At 33.9% G+C, this 23,019-nt stretch overlaps 2 long non-coding RNA genes across 7 annotated transcripts; both read right to left on the minus strand.

Moving 5' to 3' along the window:
* Positions 1 to 3,459: 3,459 nt before the first annotated feature.
* On the minus strand, positions 3,460 to 6,554 carry LOC124894547. The gene is made up of 3 exons (XR_007051237.1): positions 6,335 to 6,554; positions 6,006 to 6,195; positions 3,460 to 3,886 (listed from the first exon to the last, which is right to left on the minus strand). It is a non-coding gene; the product is annotated as an uncharacterized LOC124894547 (long non-coding RNA).
* A 3,155-nt stretch (positions 6,555 to 9,709) lies between these two features.
* Positions 9,710 to 21,145, minus strand: LOC124894548. 6 transcript variants are annotated; one of them, XR_007051242.1, is made up of 11 exons: positions 20,899 to 21,145; positions 20,564 to 20,707; positions 18,617 to 20,257; positions 18,277 to 18,521; positions 17,522 to 17,667; positions 17,223 to 17,365; positions 16,822 to 16,924; positions 16,616 to 16,738; positions 16,067 to 16,181; positions 10,753 to 10,885; positions 9,710 to 9,855 (listed from the first exon to the last, which is right to left on the minus strand). It is a non-coding gene; the product is annotated as an uncharacterized LOC124894548 (long non-coding RNA). The 6 variants fall into 6 exon arrangements; XR_007051241.1 differs by lacking the exon at positions 9,710 to 9,855 and adding an exon at positions 10,452 to 10,596; XR_007051238.1 differs by lacking the exon at positions 9,710 to 9,855 and having other exon boundaries at positions 10,452 to 10,885.
* Positions 21,146 to 23,019: the final 1,874 nt, after the last annotated feature.

Raw genomic sequence — 23,019 nt, forward strand, 5'->3', positions numbered from 1 at the left:
AACAACTCTTGAGGTGTTTTACAAAAATTCAAAAATAGTGAAAAAGTGTTCAAAATATTTATGACCAAACAAATATTCTGAAATAAAGTGAAAATGTATTCTAAAATACTGTGAATAATATTTATGGCCAAACGCCTACTTAGTTTACTTTAAACTTCAAGCATTCCTTCTAATTCATTTATTTGTCTTGATATTTTTATGCTCTATTAAATATTAAAAATAACAATTCAATAAATTATTTTTATTTATTATTTTTATTTCAATTTAACATATACTATTTGTTTTTATCAAACTAATTTCATTCAATTTTATTATATTAAAGGAAAAATAAAATTGAAAAATAATTAATTTATTTAGTTTCTAAAATAATAAATAGTGTACAGTCACTTTAGTTATGTTATGAACTAAAGTGAAGCAATTGCAAAAAGTAATTAAATTAAATCTCAAATTAATTTAAAAGAAAAAAAAAGCGTATGGTATTGAATATTCTATTTTGAAAAAAAAATGATAAGGGTGATAATTAATGACCATTTAAAGATAAAAATTGAGTCCATATTTTTACTTATACACATGATGTTTTTGTTGTTCCAATGTGTTGTTTCCGCTTGTCCATTAGAATTTACTACAACTTGAATGACTTTTCAGAAATTTAATATAACTTTTGCTTGTTGTACAACTGCTTGAAGTTGAATTATGTTGTTAAATTACGAAATTGCTTAAATGACATTTTTAAGCTCGGTCGTCATTCAACTCATCTTTCTATATAGTACTAGATAGGTATGATCAGATTGCATATAAATATAAATATAAAATAAATTTTGCATATTATCTAAAATAAATATATTTCAATACACAATAATATAATTATTGTACACATAGCATAAATTTCAAAAGGATTGTTTATACAACCATGGAAATATCATTCTACTGGATGCTCACATGACATTCACATATCATAATTATTGCCAATTTACATTGCTACATATACTATTTATAAATTTTACAATAACGGATGTATTTTTCATGCTGTGATCAATCTCTTGGGCAGTCACAATCAAACACCTGTTTCAAATTAGATTTAATGATCAAATGTTAATATTCTAATAATATGATTTAATGATATTATAATAAACTGTAACAAAAAAACTACAACAATATAATCAATGAAGTTTGAAATTGGAGGTAGAGAGGTTGTATTTGAATAATCTTTCTTTGACCCAACCGTAAAAGTCAATTCGAATTAATTCAAACCCATCCATTTAAAGAATAGAAATTATATGTTGTAGCTGCTCCTCGAATTGGTTGACTGTAGAACCTCCTATGCTAAATGTAACATACTTCAGAGTTCATATGACATATCAAACACAATGCTACTACTTACAAATTTAAATGAAAGGAGGTAAAAAAAAAAAGGATCATTTTATGCATTTAAAGATCTTAGTTCCATCGAGCAAGAACTTTCAGAATGGTATATGTTATCTGTGTAGACTATTGACAGATATATAAGGAAAATTATCAATATATAGTATAGATGTATGAGGATGCCCGAATAATTCATAGAAAAATTTAGTAATTCACATGAATGATATGGTTTTGTTTGAGTAACAAAAACTCAAAACTATTTCTTTTTCTCAAGTAGGTAACATTCATTAGAACCTTTACAAATTAAACTTTAACCTTGCATCTCAAGTCTTAAGAGACAAACTGGGAGATGTGTTCTAAAATGAGGTCCATCTTTCATGTATTGAGTGGTCAAAATAAGAAGAAAATTGGATACATTCAGTGTACTTGTGACATACCTCCTCCTTTCTGTTATGGGATAGAAACATAGGAATTATTGGGCATTTATTTTATCTTTTATGAGTTCTCCTTTGGCTTAGTTCATCAAGAACCAAAGTAATGGGAACTGAAGTAATGTTGTTATAAAATGTTTAGGGAAACTCAGAGATAGAATTACAAAGAAACCAAAGTAGAGATTGTGGATCTACTATCTACTATACTGCATAGGTTAACTTCTTGCTCAAGGGACTCTTATTATTTGTTATGCTCAACTAAAACAAGTGCAGTCTCTTAGAGTAAGTTTATCTCGATTGGGGGTATCAGAGGTGCGCATTCCTGTGCAAGTCCTAGGATACAAGATAGATTATCTCTTCATAGTTTACCTATGTATGTTATTACATGAACCACAAAAGGAAGAATCAAATGTCCATACCAATATGTCGAGTGTGTTATGTTTCCCATATTAAGGGTATGGGTTGCCCTCTTCTTAGATGATATTGTCTGATCCTCACTCCATAAGCTAACTGTTGAGATCACCTCATAGAACATTTAAGGAAGGTTAGCACGAAGTAGGCAAAAAAGTAGAGGTGCTCACAAGTTGGCTTAGACACTACCATAAAACACACCTAAAGAAAAAGCAGCATACTACTACAAAAATGGTTTTCGAACAAGCTTTGGTCATTCCCGACTATCTTGCCATACAAATCTAATTTTATGAGAAGATGAAGTTTGCACAGTCAATAATAACTATCACCTAATACATGCATGAACTGATCAACATATCAAAACCAAAATGCCCCAGCATTTGGCCTCTAAACATAAGCATAGAAAAAATTTTAAAATGAAATTTCAATACTCTTATATTGGTCAGACTCAAAAGTCATGGTTACCACGTGGGTTTGAGGTAAAATCCGACTATAGAACTGATCAACATATCAAAACCAAAATGCCCCAGCATTTGGCCTCTAAACATAAGCATAGAAAAAATTTAAAATGAAATTTCAATACTCTTATTTCAAGAATCAATAATTTGAGGTTTTTGTCATAGATTTCATTGGAAATCATGTATTTCCACATTAATTGTAGGTGAGAATGGACAGACAGTCTTATATATAAATTAAATGATTAAGCAGTTGGTTTAAACCTTTTCTAGATTGCAAGTTTTAAAAGCATAGCCACTTAACTATAATTTAAACCTTGAGGAACTTAGACACATTCGACTATGCCTCGGTTCAGATCAATCCCTTTGGTCTAACCACCCTTAAGACCTAAGGCTATTTCTATAAAAAAAAAAAAAAAGGTGATCTCATCTTCTCCAAGTATTATGACGACCAAAATGAAACTACAAACGACTGAAACAGTAGTGCAATTAAGAAATTGCAAACACTCCAAAGATTGGTCTTAGGATCGAAAAAGAATGTGGTGGAATCACAATAAAATACTCGATTAATTCCACAAAATACCTGCCATCTCTCATACTTGAATTCGAAGCAAAGCCAGCTCTGGCACTGTCACGGGGAATTTAAACTCTCCACCCAATATGGGACTCCAACCATCCTCTATTATCCTAGTCTTTCTCTTTGCAGCATCTTCTAGAACTTTAATTATATATAGTTGCCATTCACATTCATTAAGAGTCAATAAAGCTATCAAAAATTCTTGAAAAATCTTCTTCGAGTATAAAGTAGAAAGGTGAAACACTATACTGCAAAGTTAACCAGAGAAATAATACAAGCAGGCTAGAAAATATTATACATGAAGAGAAACTTATCACAATAGATCATGAGAATAGGCTGATCAACATGTTTCTCTTCAGATCGTCTTGTAAGTGTGAGTGTATAGAGTACACTTTGTTAACTACATTACAGCTAACTCTGATCAACATGTTTCTCTTCAGATCGTCTTGTAAGTGTGAGTGTATAGAGTACACTTTGTTAACTACATTATAGCTAACTCACTTATGCCATGACTATTATGTTGACCTCAAACCAGCAACTAATACAATGATTTCCTTTTGTTGAAGACCGTTGTAGAAAAAAATGCTTGGGAGTTTCTGCATAGTGTATGCAACCAATGCGGGTACCAGTTAATGTTGCAATAGGAAAACCTGTAAATTACCCAAAAATTTACACCAAGAAGATGAAATAACCTAATTTGGCAACAATCTCACTTCCTCCAACAACACCATAAGACTCTATCATCTGCATCCCTACATTCATCATCATTATTTTGAATCCAAGTCCAGGAATGATGAACATTAAAGTAAATGGTATCGCTGCCAATGTGATCTTTCATAAGAGTAGAAAGATAAAGATATGACAGAACAAGAAGGATGACACGTAAGTCAGGCAATCAGGTATCCGCATTAAAATACAATCTGACATATATCAAACAAAGGCACAATGTACTCACTCATATGTAAGAAAACACAACCAGTTCTAGCTCACTTCTATATGATCTGCCAATTTGCAGGATAAAGGTTGTATTAGAAAACTCTAAAATCCAAAAATAAAGATAGAGACTACAAAATTTCAAGCATGAGAATAAAGATGTGACTACTACTTTTTTTCTTCTAAAATTGAAATCAATACTATAGTGATTATGTTATTCGAGAAGTAAAAACTCTTATATTATAAATATATTGTTTAAGTATTGTAGCATATAAGTACGTCATATCTTCTATTCGCCGCAGATCACGTTGCAAAGGCGGATCCATATTGACGCAAGGGAGGTCAGTTAGACCATTTTCTCCAAAAAATTATATTGTGTGTATCGCCGCAAATATATTGCAACATTTCTATACAATAATTCCTTTTGCGCATTTAAACTCCTCATAATTATTTTCACAAGTTACTATCAATCAGAGGAGGAAATAAGATTATAAATTTATGGATTTTAGATTCTGAAATAAAAAAAGTTACTGAATTCTTAATAAATAACCATTCTCTTATTCTATACTACAATTTTTACAAGTTGTAGGTCCAAATTTCAGCATAATCTCCATATTATTGTTTCTCTCATCTTTTATTGTATCCATCTTTGATAACACCACAATACTACATTATTAAAAAAATTAGTAATTTAATTAGCAACCTTAGATCCTCATTGTAACTCGGTGAAATCATATGTGACAGAAAATTAAATTACATTGAAATGAGTGGAAAGCAAGAGCTTTTACATTCTAAGTCCATAGAATTAGTTGTGCTTGATCCATCCGAGGTTATTGGTTGTCTTTTCTATAACCAAACAAACCTAAAACTTTGATTTACAAAATTAAGATGACTAATAAATTTTATAATCATGCATGATGCAGGGTAATTATGTCCAGACAATCAATTAGGTACAGTTATAACGATATAACAAGTACAATCCCTAATTAGTGTTGCTCACATTTGAATCTTAGAGCTCCCGGACAAGATATATGACCACCACTATTGGCATTGCCTTCAAACATATAAACATTTAGATAAAAGTTAGATACCAAAAGGTGAATAATTATATTATAAGTCATTCCCGATTCGCGAGTACATGCATCAAGAAATACAAAACTTACCTAATTTGAATACAAAGCACTGAAATTAGCCTATTTATAAAAATTGCGAGAAGACTTAAGTCATGAAATTAACTTATTTTCATGAACCTCTAACATCTACAATCAAAGTCTTATTTACTTCACAACTCCTAACACCTTCTTTTGTGCCTATTTTTATGTAATTGTTTTGAACCTTTTTTCTATGTTGCTAGCTTCAATGTATTTGTTCTGCTGTATCTCTAGGCACTTTTTATTCGACAAGTAATTTAATGCATCAAGCATGTATACCCATCAAAGTTTCAATGTCAATAAAACAAGAAACAAAGTTCAAATTAAAATGCAAATCAGAACAACAATAAAACATCAACAGTTCCTTAGGTTTATCATTTCAATTTCATTCATTCATTCATGGTATAGCTATATAAAAAAAAATATATTAATATTTTATAGGAAACTATAGCTCCACACAATACTATTAAGGCTCACCATAAATGTTGTCCCATAATTTTTGCCAATTTCGTATGGTAGATACATTTACACACACATATGCAATTGAAGCTCCAAAAATCATCCATTATCGCTATAAAATCATAAGAAAGTAAAAGAGAAAGAGATAGACTAAGAAAATTTTACCAAATCGTCTTAATGCACAAATTATTGATTCAGTAATGTCAAATTATGAAAATTTAATCACCTTGAATCTCAAGGTGATCCACGAGCTCCTTTTGAAAACATAGAAACTGAAATGTTGCCTGCAATTTCTAGCCTTCACTGTCCATGGAATTCAATTCTGCCATTCTAAATTGGATTAATTCTGAGTTTTGCACATTCCTTTGCCTCTTAGGGTATATTTCTTAGGTCTTCAACTTGATACTCTATTAGTTCTGATTATACAAAATAAAGCGAGCCTTGAATTAGAGACTCAAGAATAGAAAATGAGAGAGAGAAACATGAAGATCTAGCTATGAAGGGAATAATCTAGAATGAAAAGGAAAGAGAATCTGAAGTATTTTAAAAACTTACCCGTAGAGATAGATGGAACTTCGAAATAAGGAAGGAGCAGCAATTAGTAAAGGAGGATTGTGAAGAGACCTGCAGTTGTCTAATAGAATTATCAATTCGTTCAGAATTTAGAATTTAAAAATAAAAACATCAACAATATAATCCATGAATTACAAAGTCGAAAGAGATTCAGAAAATATTTGAGGAAAAATTGAGAGAAATATGAGCTGGAGAAGTAATTGTTCAAAAGTCTTAGAAAAAAATAAAACATGTATAACACATAGATAAAGAGAAAAAAAAAAGAAACAAGAAATTAGAGAGGAAAACAGATGAACAACAAGAACGGTGGACTCTAGAATATGTAGTATCTTATAAGATTTGACAATGGAGTATTCTAGAGTTATGAAGATAGGATTTTATGTGTGAAATTACAAAACTACCCTTGACCGTTCCTTCACTCCCTTTTTTATATAGTAAAACTAAAATATAATAAAAATAGGTTAGTATGTGTTCACAATACGTATCAATGTATTTGTGTCCATCCATTTAAGGTCCATCAATTTTTTATGTATCTAAAAGGTTCGAACGTGTTCATAATATATGTAAATGTATATATGCGCAGTTGAATACACATATATATTAGTGTTTACTTTGTTTGATACATCAAATTGATAATAGATACGTCGATTAATGAATTTAATATTTAAATAATAATAATAAAATAAAATTAATCAAATTACATAACCAAGATATATATATGTTTCTGCCTGATATTAACAAAATTAATGAAATTATTATTCTAAAGAGTAATAAAATAAAATTAATCAAGCACAGATGCATTGCTTGATTTTCTCCTTATATTAAAGGATTTAATTAATTTAAATTTTCAAAATTAGTTGGTCATGGATCAAATGTGAGAGAGAAAGCAATTAGCTTCTTGGTTATGAAATTTGTGCAAGTTACTCAAAAATTATTTGCATCCTCAAATTTACTTAAAAAATTAATATTTTCTCAATTTGAATAGTAGACACTTTCTCTCTTTTATCCTAACTTTGTAAAATGTCTATTTACCCTTACATTGCCAATCTTTTATTTTTTATTTCTTCAAATCATAATTTTTTAAAACAATTATATAACAAATCTCGGTAGAAAAAAATAAGCATTATTGGTTAGACAAAAAGGAAAAGTGAGTAACTTAAGTGCATAAATTATTGACATTTAATAAAGAAATGAGTGAACAAATTTTATTTTAAAAAAATTATTATTAATAATAAAACTTTAATATCTATTTATACAAGTAAAATCATAGAGAGGGATAGTTTTATTGATATATTTTACTATAAGTAATAAAAATAATTATAAAAAATAGAGGTATATTTTATAATAAATCCCTAAAAGATCATCAATTTATATTGTAATTAAATTATAATTCAGAAATAATAATTAATGACAAAACTCATTTATCTATATAGACAATTAAGAATAAGAGATAAGTACAATTTAAATATGCATATATACTTAATACATGTAATATTTGAATAATGCCATAAAAGATAGCATTAGATTTTGTAATAAGTTCATAAAATTCTACTTATAATGTTAATAAACTTAACAAAAATCTATAAATACCTAGAAATGGTAAAAGAGAGCAAAGAGATGACGCTTTTAGAATTGTGTTGAGTATTAGTGTGAAATGACTATATTTTCCTTGGTCGTCCTCTAACTCATCTTTCTATATAATAAAAAAATAATATATATAAAAAACTAAAATATAATAAAAATAGGTTAGTATGTATTCACAATACGTATGAAATTATTTGTGTCCATCCGTTTAAGGTCCATCATTTTTTTATCTATCTAAGAGGTTCGAACATGTTCATGATATATGTAAATGTATATATGCGCAGTTGTATACACATATATCTAAGTGTTTAATTTGTTTAATACATCACATTGATAATAGATACATCAATTAATGAATTTAACATTTAAATAATAATAATAAAATAAAACTAATCAAATTACACAACCAAGATATATATATTTTTGTCTTATATTAACAAAATTAATGAATTTATTATTCTAAAGAGTAATAAAATAAAATTAATCAAACACAGATACATTGCTTGATTTTCTCCTTATATTAAAGGATTTGATTAATTTAAATTTTCAAAATTATCTTGGATCAGAAATCACAATATATTCGGTTCTCGCCTCTCTATAATGTATCCGCCTATCTTTTTATGAAACTTTATGTAATATTATAAAGTTGTGAGAGAGAAAACAATTAGCTTCTCAGTTATGAAATTTGTGCAAGTTGCTCAAAAATTATTTATATCCTCAAATTTACTTAAAAAATTAATGTTTTATCAATTTAAACCGTAGACACTTTCTCTCTTTTATAACTTTGTAAAATGTCTATTATCCTTACATTGCCATTTTTTTTCTTTTTTACTTCTTCAAATCATGATTGTTTAAAACAATTATATAACAAATCTCTGTAGAAAACATAAGCATTATTGGTTAGACAAAAAAGAAAAGTAACTTAAGTGCATACATTATTGATGTTTAATAATGAAATGAGTGAACAATTTAAAAAAAATATATATTTATTATTAATAATAAAACTTTACTATCTATTTATACAAGTAAAATCATACAGAGGGATAGTTTTACAGATATATTTTAATGTAACTAATAAAAATAATTAACAAAAAATAGAGGTATAATTTATAATAAATTCCTAAAAGATCATCCATTTATATTGTAATTAAATTATAATTTAGAAATAATAATTAATGACAAAACTCATTTATCTATATAGACAATTAAGAATAAGAGATAAGTAAAACTTAAATGTACATATATACTTAATACATGTAATATTTAAATAATGTCATAAAAGATAACATTAGATTTTGTAATAAGTTCATAAAAATCATTCTACTTATAATGTTAATAACAGGTGCACGTTAATAACAGCCCGATGCACTAAAACTATCGTTATGTGCAGTGTCCTGGGAAGAACCCACCACAAGAATGTATTATACGCAATTTTACCTTGCATTTCTGTCAGAGGCTGATTCCAAGGTTTGAACCCGTGACCTCCTACTCACATAGAAACAACTTTACCAGTTACTCCAAGGCTCCCCTTCACTTATAATATTAATAAACTTAACAAAAATCTATAAATACCTAAAATTAGTGAATGAGAGCAAAGAGATGATGCTTTTACAATTGTGTTGAGTATTAGCATGAAATGACTATATTGCCTTTGTCGTCCTCTAACTCATCTTTCTATATAATATATAATAAATAAATAATATAATATAATATAATAAAACAATAAATAATAAAATTTACCAAAAAACCTTCATATTTTGCAAAAATAACCATTTGGACGATAGCCAAATGTCCTCCACCCCAAATATCCCTTTACCCCATTGATAAAATTACACAGAGAAGGACTTCTAGAATTGTGTTGAGTAGAGTATCAGTGTGAAATAACTATATTGCCCTTGGGCGTCCTCCAGCTCACTCTCCTATAAAATAAAAATGAAATGATTATCTATTTACATTGATACAGATACAACAACAACAACATACCCAGTGTATTCCCACATAATAGGATCTGAGGAGGGTAGACTGCACACAGACCATACAACTACCTCAGGTGAAGTAGAGAGGTTTTTTCCGATAGACCCCCGGCTTAGAATTATATTTTAACAGATACTTAACGACAATATCTCTTGTTTCTTAAAAGATATAATACAAGTTATGATATAAGAAACACAACCCTATTTCTGCAAGTCTATCCAGCACAACGGATGCAGTTCTAAAGTGAATAACGCAGTGTGAAACCATATCCTTTTAGAAATAAAGCAAGTAAATATTAGATGCCTTATTTCATTAAATATGTCCTTTAAGTAAAATCCCATGTAGATAATAGAAAACAGATGGGAATAACAAAAAGTTAAGAGGACTGCATATGATATAGAGATTGGTGAGCATGCCAAGGTCACCACCTAGAAGCAGCACACCCATGCTATTTGAACCAGAGGATCTATCAACGTTTTTAACTTTGGCATAGTTTATCAATACATATATCTACTTTGGCAACACCAGCAGCAGACAACAGTTCATCATAAAATTAAAATCCATCAATTCTCTATGAAACAGTTCCATATTCCATCTGTGTACAATTGTTTATGCAATTTGTTGACAAATGAATGCTTTGGTACAATGTCAAGGTTCGACGTCTGTTAAATCTGTCTACTGCAAAACTAAAATAAACAAATAAGTGTATTAGAAGAATCCTTCCTCTAACCACTTAAGCTTTTACATAATGTGATACACATTTCAACAGACTTTAGGTGCAGTAGGATGATATGAATGAATCAGCAGTTACTGTAGTCGGAAGCAATCAAGAAGTTACTTACTCCCAACCCATTAAAAGATCCAATCTAAAGAAAGGTCCTGCACCCTGCTGGAAAGCTGTTCTTTTCCTCCTAATTTAGAGAGTGTGGTAAAAGGCTCGGAATCATTGACAGCTAAGTTCCAACTCATCATAACCTGAACAAAACACGGGCTTGAACGTAAACAGATAATTCAACCTTAGAATATGGAAGTAGAATACCTGCATGGATCTATGTAATATAAACTGGAGATAGGATTGAGTGTTAATCCCTTCTTCTGGAAAAGAACTTGAGTTAACACCAGCCTAATAACCTCAGCAAATATCCCAGTCACCTGGTAAACTGTACCCACTATAACAACAACAACAACAACAAACCCAGTGTATTCCCACATAGTGAGGTCTGGGGAGGGTAAGATGTACGCAGTCCATACCTCTACCTCTAAAGAAGTAGAAAGGCTGTTTCCAATAAACTCCCGGCTCGAGACACAGAATACTACACAAATTCATAGTAAAGCATGGAACAAGATGGCATAACATAAATACGACACAATAGAAAACAGAGAAAAGTAAATAGATTCGTATAAAGCATGAAACAAGGTATCATAACAAGAATAATACCCCCACCAAGTAATTTCCCTACACTAGCAACCCAAACTGACCCTAGCCTTCTGCCCTAATTCGCATCCTCCAGATCTTCCTATCTAGGGTCATGTCCTCAGTGAGCTGTAAATGCTCCATGTACCGCCTAATCACCTCTCCCCAGTACTTCTTCGGCCTGCCCCTACCCCGCCTAAAACCATCCAAAGCTAGCCTCTCAGACCTACGAACCGGGGCATCCATGCCCCTCCTCATCACATGTTCGAACCATCTCAATCGGACTTCCCACATCTTATTCTCCACTGGAGTCACACCAACCTTCTCCTTGATAGTCTCATTCCGAACTCTATCCCCCTAGTCAGCCCACACGTCCAACGCAACATCCGCATTTTCGCCACTTTCATTTTTTGAATGTGGGAGTTCTTAACTGGCCAACACGCCGCTCCGTACAACATGGCCGGACGGACTGCCACCCTGTAGAATTTATCTTTAAGCTTAGGCGGCACCTTCTTATCACACAACAACCCCGAAGCAAGCTTCCATTTCATCCATCCCGCCCCAATACGGTGCGACACATCCTCGTCAATCTCACCATTACCCTAAATCACGGACCCGAGATACTTGAAACTATCCCTCTTACATACCACCTGTGATTCCAACTTCACTACCACCTCATTCTCCAGCCTCACGTCATTAAACTTGCATTCCAAATACTCTGTCTTGCTCCTACTCAACCTGAACCCTTTAGACTCAAGAGTTTGTCTCCACACCTCTAATACCCCTATAGTTATTGCAACTCTGAATATCACCCTTGTTCTTATAAAAAGGAATCATAGTACTCCACCTCCAAGCCTCGGGCATTTTCGCCGTCTTGAACATTTCGTTAAATAATCCAGTCAACCACCTTAAACCAGCCTCGCCAGAAAACTTCCAAAAATCCACCGGTATCTCATCAGGCCCCGTCGCCCTACCCCTTCGCATCCTGCGAACAGCCTCTCTAACCTCCTCTACCTTAAAACGTCTACAATAACTAAAATCCCGACGCTCCTCTGAGTGTTCCAGCTCCCCTAACACAATAGCTCTATCCCCTTCGCCATTCAAAAGCCTATGAAAATACGACTGTCATCTATTCTTAATGTGACCGTCCTCCACCAACACTGTACCGTCCTCCCTTTTAATGCACTTCACCTGGTCGAGGTCACGACCCCTCCTCTCCCTAGCCTTAGCGAGTCTAAACAACTTTTTTTTCCCTCCTTTCTCCTGTAACCCCGCATACAAAGCTCTCAAAAGCTGCCGTCTTAGCCGCCGTAACGCCAACTTAGCCTCCTTCCTAGCTAACTTGTACTCTTTCCTGTTTACCCGCTTCTCTTCTTCGTCCTTACTCTCAAACAACTTAGCATACGCCCCTTTCTTGGACTCCACTTTCTTCTTAACCTCTTCATTCCACCACCAATCCCCCCGATGATGCCCGGCCCGACCCCTAAAAACACCCAACACCTCACTAGCATTCTCCCTGATGCACCTAGTCACCCTATCCCACATACTATCCACGTCCCCCCCTACACTCCCACGACCCCATTCCCGCCAACTTCTCCCCTGTCTTCCACGCATTCACTAGCGTCAAGACGCCCCACTTAATTCTAGGTCTACACTCCTCACCCTTTCTCTTCCTATCCTTCTTTATACCCAAATCCATAACCAAGAGCCTATGCTGGGTCAAAAGATTCTCACTCGGGATGACCTTACAGTCCTTACACAACACCCTATCCCCTCTCCTAAGCAACAAAAAGTCAATCTGGGTCTTGGCTATCGCGCTTCGAAAGGTGATCAGGTGATCGTCCTTCTTCGAGAAGCCCGAGTTCACCACCACCAGTCCAAAGGACCTCGCAAAATCCAATAGAGTAGCCCCCTCTTCATTTCTTTCCCCAAAACCAAAACCACAATGCACATCACCAAAGCCTCACGATAACGCCCCGATGTGCCCATTGAAATCTCCTGCTACAACAATCTTCTCCGAGCTAGGCACGCCTCTCACCACCTCATCCAAAGCCTCCCAAAACCGCATCTTCTCCTCCCTATACAAGCCCACTTGCAGCGCATAAGCACTACACACGTTCAGGGTAAACCCCCCAATGACCAACTTAATAGTCATCAACCTATCGCTGATCCTCTTTACCTCTACTACCTGACCTTTAAGCTCTTCATCTACTAAGATGCCAACTCCATTCCTACGCTTCTCGCTCCCAGAGTACCAAAGCTTGTAACCATCCACATCCCTAGCCTTAGACCCTACCCACTTGGTCTCTTGAACACACGCAATATTAATCCTCCTCTTTCTAAGAATCTTCACAAGCTCTATGGACTTACCCTGAAGAGTCCCTATATTCCAAGACCCAACCCTCAACCTACCATCTCTATCCACACGTCTTCCTCTGCCGCCCCTGAGGCCAAACCTCGGCCTCCCTCCCACCCCTGCCCTTTCCTCTTCCCCCGCCCCCACAACAGCCCCCCGCCCCAACCCCCTTGGACATGACCCTATCCAACCATCAACACCCACAGTCACTACTACAAGAAAATATAAGAAAATATAAACAACGGTAGTAACAAAGCAGCCGCAGGAAATACAAGGCTCACACAAATTAGAAGAAATAATCAAGAAACTAAACTAAACTCAAATAGGGAGAAAAAAAAAACCAAGGTGAGGACAAGACTAACAGTAAAAAAAATAGAGCACACTAATGGCCTGGCACCAAGGATAGCCAAACAAATAATAAGGAGCGGTGCAAGTCACGAATATACAACAGCAGACACGCAAGTCAAGATACAAAAGATAGTACGATAAATAATATGAAGCAACATAAGAGGTGACAGTAATAAAGCAACAACAGGAAAAGGAAGGTACAAGTAAAGTAGATGGAATCATCACGGAAAAAGTCTACCCCACAAATTAATACTAAGTCAAGCGATGTACTAATCCAAAACACAACTCAACAACAATCTCCAAACAAAGCAGCCAGACACTACTACTCACACAAGCAACAGGAAGGATGCCAAAAAATTGAAACAGAAGCCGTAACAAGAGACAAGGACACGACAGCAAAATAATATACAGGAAATCAAAAACTGACTGAAGTGGCTAAATGCCAAAAAGTGTAGATGTCACCGGTACGCCTGCTAGCTGCTGGTTCCGTCAAGTTGATGTCAAAAATCGTTGGCGGAGTAAGGTCGCTGGTAAAAAGACTGTTGGTACGTTTTCGGAGTGTTGCTGGAGAGTCGTCGGAGTAACGCCGGAGAGCCTTCTGCAATCTTGTCGGGATCTGGACGTCTTCTAACCCGAACCACCTGTTTGACCAACCTATTTTGCAGCAGGTGAAACCCCTCACTGTTGCCGGCGTCGAGTCGGGAATCGTAGTTCCACCGGTGACAGGAGCGACGGAACCAAAAGGGAATTTAAGGGGGGAAAGGGGGGGCGAGTATAAAGAGGAACTGGGGGTGAGGGAGATCTGGGGTGGGAGAGAGATTCAAACTTACCTTTTTCGGCTCAATCGACGCCGTCGCCGGCCTCAAAAGCTGCCGGTCAGTCAGGGTGGAGCGTGAAGGTGAGCGTTAAATAGTAAAGGTTAAAGGTGGAAGCAAAATAAAAACCAGAACATGTAAAATCAAGTTTTGGAAACTGGCAATCGAACAGAAGGGGGAGAGCAAACGAAAAGTCTAGGGGACCACAGCTATCAGACTAGAGCAGCCAGTACTCCCCACAAGTCACAAGCCCAATATTCTTTAATCCATCCCCCTACCAAAAATACTCGTAGTGGTGTCTCATTGAGAGCCTCGCCGGTCATTAACTCCGGCGAGGACGTGATGGCAGGAAATGGAGGCAGTTTGTGGTGGCTATTCCTGTTGCTTTGACGAGAAGAGAAGAGAGAAGTGCCTAGGGGAGGCGCTGAGGAGAAGAGGTGGCAGCAGCGATGCTGTTCGCCGGTGGTAACGACGGTGCCGGAGAGAGATGCTGGTGCGTGGTGCTTGGTCGGATATTCTCCGGCTGGCCTGTTTGATGGAGGAGGCGCGACGGCTGGAGGCGGATTCTCGATGGGTCTTCGCTGGCTGGAGCTGGTTGGAGCGGCTATTGGTCGCCCCGTCGTCATTGATGGTGACCGGTACAATGGTCGCCGGAAGGGGGGGAGAAAAGGGAAGGAAGCAGTGGACGAAAAGAGGCTGACCGTCGTTGTTGTTGCCGTTGGTGGTGCGGCGCTCGTGGTGGAGGTTTTTTAGAGAGAAGATGGAAAGAGAGAATTTCCCCATAGGAGGCTATTACAACACAAATACTGACCCAAAAACATGTTCAAGAATACGTCGCATCTTAGTTTGTCAGTTCCACAAATAACAACTATGACAAAGGTGGCCACCGGCATCAGAGCTTTACAGATAATATTTATAACTTCTATAGTAGGAGATGCATTTTTGTTGTTGTGATCAATCTCTGGGGCATTCACGATCAAACACCCGTCAAATTAGATTTAACTATTAAATTAGTTAAAAAGTTCAAAATATGATAATAAAACAAATCTTTATTCAACGAATACGAACAGAATAGTTATTAGAATAAAAGTTCCACTAACCTAAACTATTATGGTATTGAAATAGAAATCCATTTATAAATTGAAAGAATTACATTGTAGGTAGCATTAGTAACACTGTACGTATCTCTTTATTTTTAAAATTTCAGATAAATAGCTACATACCTTTGGCAAAGTAGCTGCATTGTTGTGAAATGCTTATACCACTTGACACCCATAGATGTTAACAAACTCAAACCCCATATGATGAAAACCAAATGTAAAAGTCACAAACAACAACCTGAGACAATCATCACAAAAATAAATCAAGAATCAATAGACATTGCATATGTTGTTCCACCACAAGTACCACAAACAGAATCAGACAACACAGTACAACAAGAACAAAATCAATCAGAAGTCAATAGTAACAACAACAACAGAAAGGCCATAGAAGAAAATCTATCACCAGACAAAACAAGACCAAGATTCAGTGGCCTTGCTGCTGTTTAATCTAATGATGATGATGCATATATTATAATTTTTTTTACTTTTTTGCCTCCACAAATTTGCCAAAGTAACTCTTATAGCAGTATCAATTTCTAGGTTAATTTTTTTTTATTTTTTGTTATATAATGTTTTCTTTTTCTTGTTACTTACATGACATGGATAATACAGTATTAAAGTGACATGTACAAGGTCTATACATATTTTCACATGGGAAAAAGTAATCACCTTGAAAGTCTAACTTTAAGGGATTTGATTGCAACTACTGGAGATTTATCAGCCATATCTAGCAGTTCCTGTCCAACATTAGTGGCAAGATCATTCCAAAGAGACACAACAACAGTCTTCTTCCTAATAAAGAAAGTATCATATGTTAAATTCAATATTCTAGAGAAATCCAAAATATACGAGAAGTGGACAACATACAAACATACATCTCATCGGCAATAGTTATGCCACGTTTTGGGACTGTCTCATTGTTACTCTTCCTCCATATGCTTATTGTCGGAGATATACTTAGAACAACCCCAATAACATCTAAAATTCATTGATTTAAAACATTACTCCATAGTTAAAGGTTATGATAAGACAACATAAGAATTTAAGCATCAGGTTGCAAGTTCCTTACCAACAAGCGAATAGAAATATAAATATATATAATAGTGTGTGTGTGTGTATATATTTATATCAGAGAGAGAGAGAGATCTAGATCTAGATCTAGATATAGATATAGAAGTAGAAATTAAACTGCATGTGAAATAAAATTTTAAAAATCAGTTAGTACGAAGAGGCGGAGATAAATTTCAATAACAAAACAATAGAAACATGGTACCACCTGCTCCTCTTGCACGCCAATGACCACCAGTCACCTTCGTGCAATGTAGGCTAGCAGCAGCTAATGATTTGATTCTTTATAGAGACTTGTCACAAGACCAGGTTGGCCTGCTCTAGCTGTACGTCCAATCCTGTATAAAAAATCTACAGCGGACGTGGCAAAGTAAGCCTAGAATGAGGGGAAAAACCTTACCATGAGAACAATTCAGTGCCAAATACATGTATACAGAACTACAATGGCAATAAAGGTGTGCAACCAAATTAAAAGGTTCGAGTATCATTGCAAAGACATCGCCATACCTATGATAGCACCAATTTTGCATGACCTGTGATGGTAATTCCATAGCATCCCATTCTATGCCTCTTATAGCAGCAACCAAACCCTCATCTTGCTTAGTTAGCATATGCTGAAGGGCGTGTCCAAATTCATGGAAGACATTTTCAACCTACAAAAGCAGAACATAATCAATGCCAAAAACACGCCTCATGGTAACTTTACTTCTGTAAAAGTAAATGTTTGGTACTATACTACCATAAATTTTCATGAACTGTAGATACAACCCTGCAGATGATCTGAAGCATCATGTATCTCAGAAACAAGGTAATCAAGAAACCAAGAGTGAATAAAATTTTACCATCAGTTGAGAACTTGAGCAAGAGGATTTGAAAGAAGAAGCACAATAACCTAGGGTTTTTATTTAAAAGAAGAAAGGGGATGTTTCCCCACGGATAATAAAGAAAGAGAATAGTAAAAGATACTCCATGTATACAGGATTACCCAACATTGATATAGTCATTTACATTATCTTAAAATGAATTCCTAAACATAAAATTAGTTAAAATATTAGCTAAAATATTTCCCATGTCCCTCACACCACTAATCCTACCCACCCAAAAAAAGTACTAAAACACCCACTGTGTTGCAAAGCCTAACAAGTAGGAAATTAACCAAAGCTGATGCCATACCATGCAGCACAATAACTTATTGAGAGATTAGCCTAATCATTTTAGAAAACCATGAATTGAAGGCATTTGGAGTCAGAACACATGCTTACCTCACGGAATGTCATTAGGCTGGGCTTATCCCAAACTGGTGGCATTTGATACAAACAATGTGTGCAACAGGCAATCTAGCATTGGCACCATATCGTGATAATATACCATTTCGGCTAACAACTCCACCCATCCATGCACCTCCAGATTTCTCAGATGGATGAAAGTATGGATCAAAATAAAAGTAGGCAATAGGAATCCGAAAGGAACCATTCACGAGGTAAAATCGTACATCATGGTTCCAAACCTAGAAATCACACACATTAGTGAACAACATTATTTGGCATTGCATACAGGAGCAGGAACAAAGGTAAAAGGAAAGGCAAGTGAACTAAGTCTTACCGGAGCTAATCCATCAGCACGCTCAAGATTAATGCCAAACAGCATGTTGACAAGGTTAAAAAAACCATCTATAACTCTAGGCAACGAAAAGTAAGGTCGTAGTTCTTCCGGCAAATAAGCGGCATGTGAACTCAGAGTTGTACACAGGCGTCCAAAGGAAGTTCTACAATATCTAACATTTACTGAATGCTATAGGCAGTGGTCTATTAACAAAGAAGTGGTTTATTTTAAAACTCTATTTACCAACTGGTGAAACGAAAAATAGAATGGGACTTGTGTTGATATTACTAAAGCAAGTACTAAAAACAATTGTTGCTAAGATGAACAATGCTACACGTATGCAATGAAACACAACATATTGAAGCTAAATTATATATTCTACTTAGCAAGATATTAATGGTCTAAAACTATCAGGAAGGGTACATTCCTTGCCATTTTTTCAACTCAATTTGTTATAAAATTTGGTTTAAGAAAGTATAATCAGGAAGCATAAGGCTTCTATCATACTTGTCGACTATCAATAAATAGACATCACAAGAAAGGCATATGAAAACATGTATAAAAAATAAAAAATCACATCTCCACATCCACATCCTTTATTGTTTTCGATCAACACTATCAAGTATCTCATACTGGTTGACGAAAATAGTTTTCTGCTTTTATATCCTAGGAAAGTCCTCGCCTCTTAAGCTAGCTTTTGGTTTAAGTTAGACCCAAGATCCATTTTTTTGTGAACACAAAAAAGGGGGAAGAAATAGAGAGAGACGGCCCACCTCATTTATGGATGATACCATATATGTTCGCACAGGGTCATTTACGGAAAGGCTTAGGAGATATCCTTCTTTACCAACTAAATATTAGAACAGGTGAGCAGCCTTGGATGGTAACTGTACAACACATCCCCAATAAACATTCTGATACTCTTCTAAACTACAGGTATTGAATTGATTACACAAATCTGAGCATACCATCTTAAGTAATTCTATAAATTTTCATTGGCATACAAGCTATCATCATTAACATAAAAAGCTTCTCCATCAAGATGCACACCATCATTTTGAAGGCTATCTAAAAGACGGTTGGACCAGGAAATAGCTAAAGATCCCTTAGGTCACCAACCAACCTCTTAACATTTTAATCTTGGGTTTCCATCAAAGTTGCCTTCTGGACAATTGATACGCCTCATTAAATGAATATGTAAGCAGAAATTATGTCCTTCATTCGGCTATAGAGAAAAGTAGTATCTATCATTACCTCCGTACTGGCATTTTGAAGAATAGCCTACGAAGTAAAATTAAATCCTTTTCTAGACAAGTTAAGGGAACCACATACCTCATATGTCATAGATTTTTTGAACCAAGATGCAATGGCTAATCTCCATACATATATGTACAGCTGGAGAAAATCGCAACCTTTACTTCCGCATATAATGACCATTTTGCCCTCAATAATGTGCTTATTTACAAAGCAAATTTTTATCTCCGAAATTGGATTTCTAACTAATGTAAACAGCTATAGTTCCAGCAGATCTTTCCATTGTAACGTTATTGTGCATCCTGAAAATTTATATACATAGGTTGAACTCCATGCTTACAGTCAGGCTCTTCAGTTTGGTGCTAATGTTTGTATCTAACAGTTCGTCTATAAAGAGAGAATAAGAAAAATACGTAAACTTAAAGAAAATAATATTTATCTTCCGTGCAATAAAATAGAATTAGCTCACACTACATCAAACAATGATGCAAACATGAAATGGTGTACAAAAATTCAATCATATCATATGTTATTATATCAGAAATGCTAAGAGATATGCTTAAAGCACAATTTTTATCAGAAATGTTAAGAGATATGCTTAATAGCACAATTTTTTTTCCAGATCTGAGGTAATAATACAATTATAATGCAAATGAAAATGATAGATTTGGGGATTAAGGGGAAGAAACTTACTTCTTCCCGTGGCGATTCAATGTGGGTGGCGTTACGGCAATTGATCTGCGGCTTTGTTTATAAAGAGAGAATAAGAGAAATACCTATACTTGAGCTTTTTTCTGTTTGGTGGATTATCCAAAGAAGTGGATTATTCTTTAGCAGCTGCTACAACGCGACAATTCTACTTCAATAAGACATACATAATGCAAAAATAAAAATAACAGCTGCTACCACGCAACAATACCAAACTAATCGAAATCAGTTGTACGAATCCCCAATAACAACTCTACTTTAATAGGGCATAAATACTGCACAAAACGAAACATGTAATAAAAGGGAGAGAAATAAATTACATGAATCAGAATGTTGAGATTTGAAGCAGAAATAACCAAGAGGAGGCGTAGAAGTAAGGCACTGGAGAACGGAGTTGATGTAACAAGCATTGACGATTTTTTCAATCCCTAATGGAGGACCAGTTTTGCGTCTATGGCTAAGCAGATTCGGCTGCCAATTCATTTGCAAATAGGCCATTAACATTCTGATGATACAAAATCAAGCGAGCCTTGAATTAGAGACTCTAGAATATGTAGTGTCTTGTAAGATTTGACAATGGAGAGTATTCTAGACTTTCGAAAGATAGATTTTTATAAGTGTGAAATTACAAAACTACCCTTAACCGTATTCACTAACCTTCCTATATAGTAGTAAAGTAAAAAACAAAATAATATATAATAAATAAATAATACAATATAATAAAATAATAAAAATGAAATTTACCAAGAAACCTTCATATTTTGCAAAAACCACCATTTGGACGAAGCCAAATGTCCTCCACCCCAAATATCCCTTACCCCCTTGATAAAATTACACATTAATCATTTTTTCACCTATAAATACTTTCTTACTATTCTTCATTTTTCACACCTCTTTCATCTACATATAATAATTTTTTAAATAAATAAATATATATATATATTAGGTACTACATTTCCATTTGTATAACTATAGTCCACCGCCTCCTTCTCGAAATCGATCGAAAACAAATTCATTGTAGTTCTATTTTGGGCGAATAACTAATGAAAATGTTTGATATGTGATTTAACATTTACGTATGACAAAAAATTGGGCACGAGTTAATTGCATAGGCACTTGAAGAACCCAGCCAAAGATTGACTTGGATCAAAATGAAGAAACGAAGGAAAATCAAAAGATTGTCCTTAGAATTTGAACTTTGATGAAGTTTTTCTTTTCTAAAATTATGAAATTAGAAAAATCATGTTTGTATGTTTTGAGTTATAAAATTATTAATTTAAGCGTGAAATTTTATTTTAAATTCATGTCTGTTTACAATATTATCAATCAAATACGATTATTTTTCCTATTTACTTTATAATTTCTCACAAACTGATATAAGTTATTAAATTTTAAATCTTTCAATTTATAAGATTATGCAAGAGAAAATATAATTCAATATTAAAATGTCTTGTCATAACTTATGTTAAGTGTCAGTTATATATTTTGGGTAATTTAAAAAAAAAAAAAAAAGTCCATGCTAGACTTAAGCCCACTTAACACCTCACAAGAAAAAATGACATCGTGTATTCACTAAAATATATACTTCATCCATTTTATTTTAGTTTACTTCATACTCCCAAAAATATTAAAGTTTCATTTTAGTTGTTGTTTATTGACTTCACACTCCCCTTAAGAAAATATTTAATATGGGTTTAATTTACTAAAGTAACTTTATTAATTATGTATTGAAAATATAAATTTGATAATATACATTTTACATAGTCATTTAATGATAGAAGCTATATTAAAAAAATATAAAAAAAGAATTTAGATTTTAGAATATGAACAACTAAAATGAAATAAATATTTTTAACAAAAGATAGAGGGACTCATTAGCAGTCATATTTTAAAACGTTGGCATAAAATGGCTTCTCGATCAAAACAATTAGCACCATGTAATCCATAAAAGTTTCCTTATTGATTATAAAAAATACTCTCTCTCTCTTCTAATTTGCAATCAAAAGTTCTCCTTAAAATTAGCAAAAACCATAAAAAATAGATAAGAACAAGTTATGAAATAAGTTCAACAACTAATTTAAACCAATATTACATAACAAGAATAATAAATGAAAAAGAATATTTAATACTCTTAAATACAGGACAAGAAGAAAATTATATAGCAAAATATCTAGAAAAAAATGAGGAAATAAAATCTGACAATAATATATGCCCAGATCTACCAACAAGCTTAATAAACACTAAAAATATAGTAGAAAAAGAAATAACAATATGAGTTAGAAAAATAAAAATAAAATTTAAAATAAAGAAAAAAATGCAAAAAACAGACATAATATTAGGAATAAAATGGCTAGAACAAGTAAAACCATATAATATAGAGTATACACAATTATCTATAACATATAACAGAGAGAAATTATTTTTAAGAAGAGCTTTAACAT

This window comes from Capsicum annuum, unplaced genomic scaffold (assembly GCF_002878395.1).
Source record: "Capsicum annuum cultivar UCD-10X-F1 unplaced genomic scaffold, UCD10Xv1.1 ctg75200, whole genome shotgun sequence".
Lineage (NCBI taxonomy): Eukaryota > Viridiplantae > Streptophyta > Magnoliopsida > Solanales > Solanaceae > Capsicum > Capsicum annuum.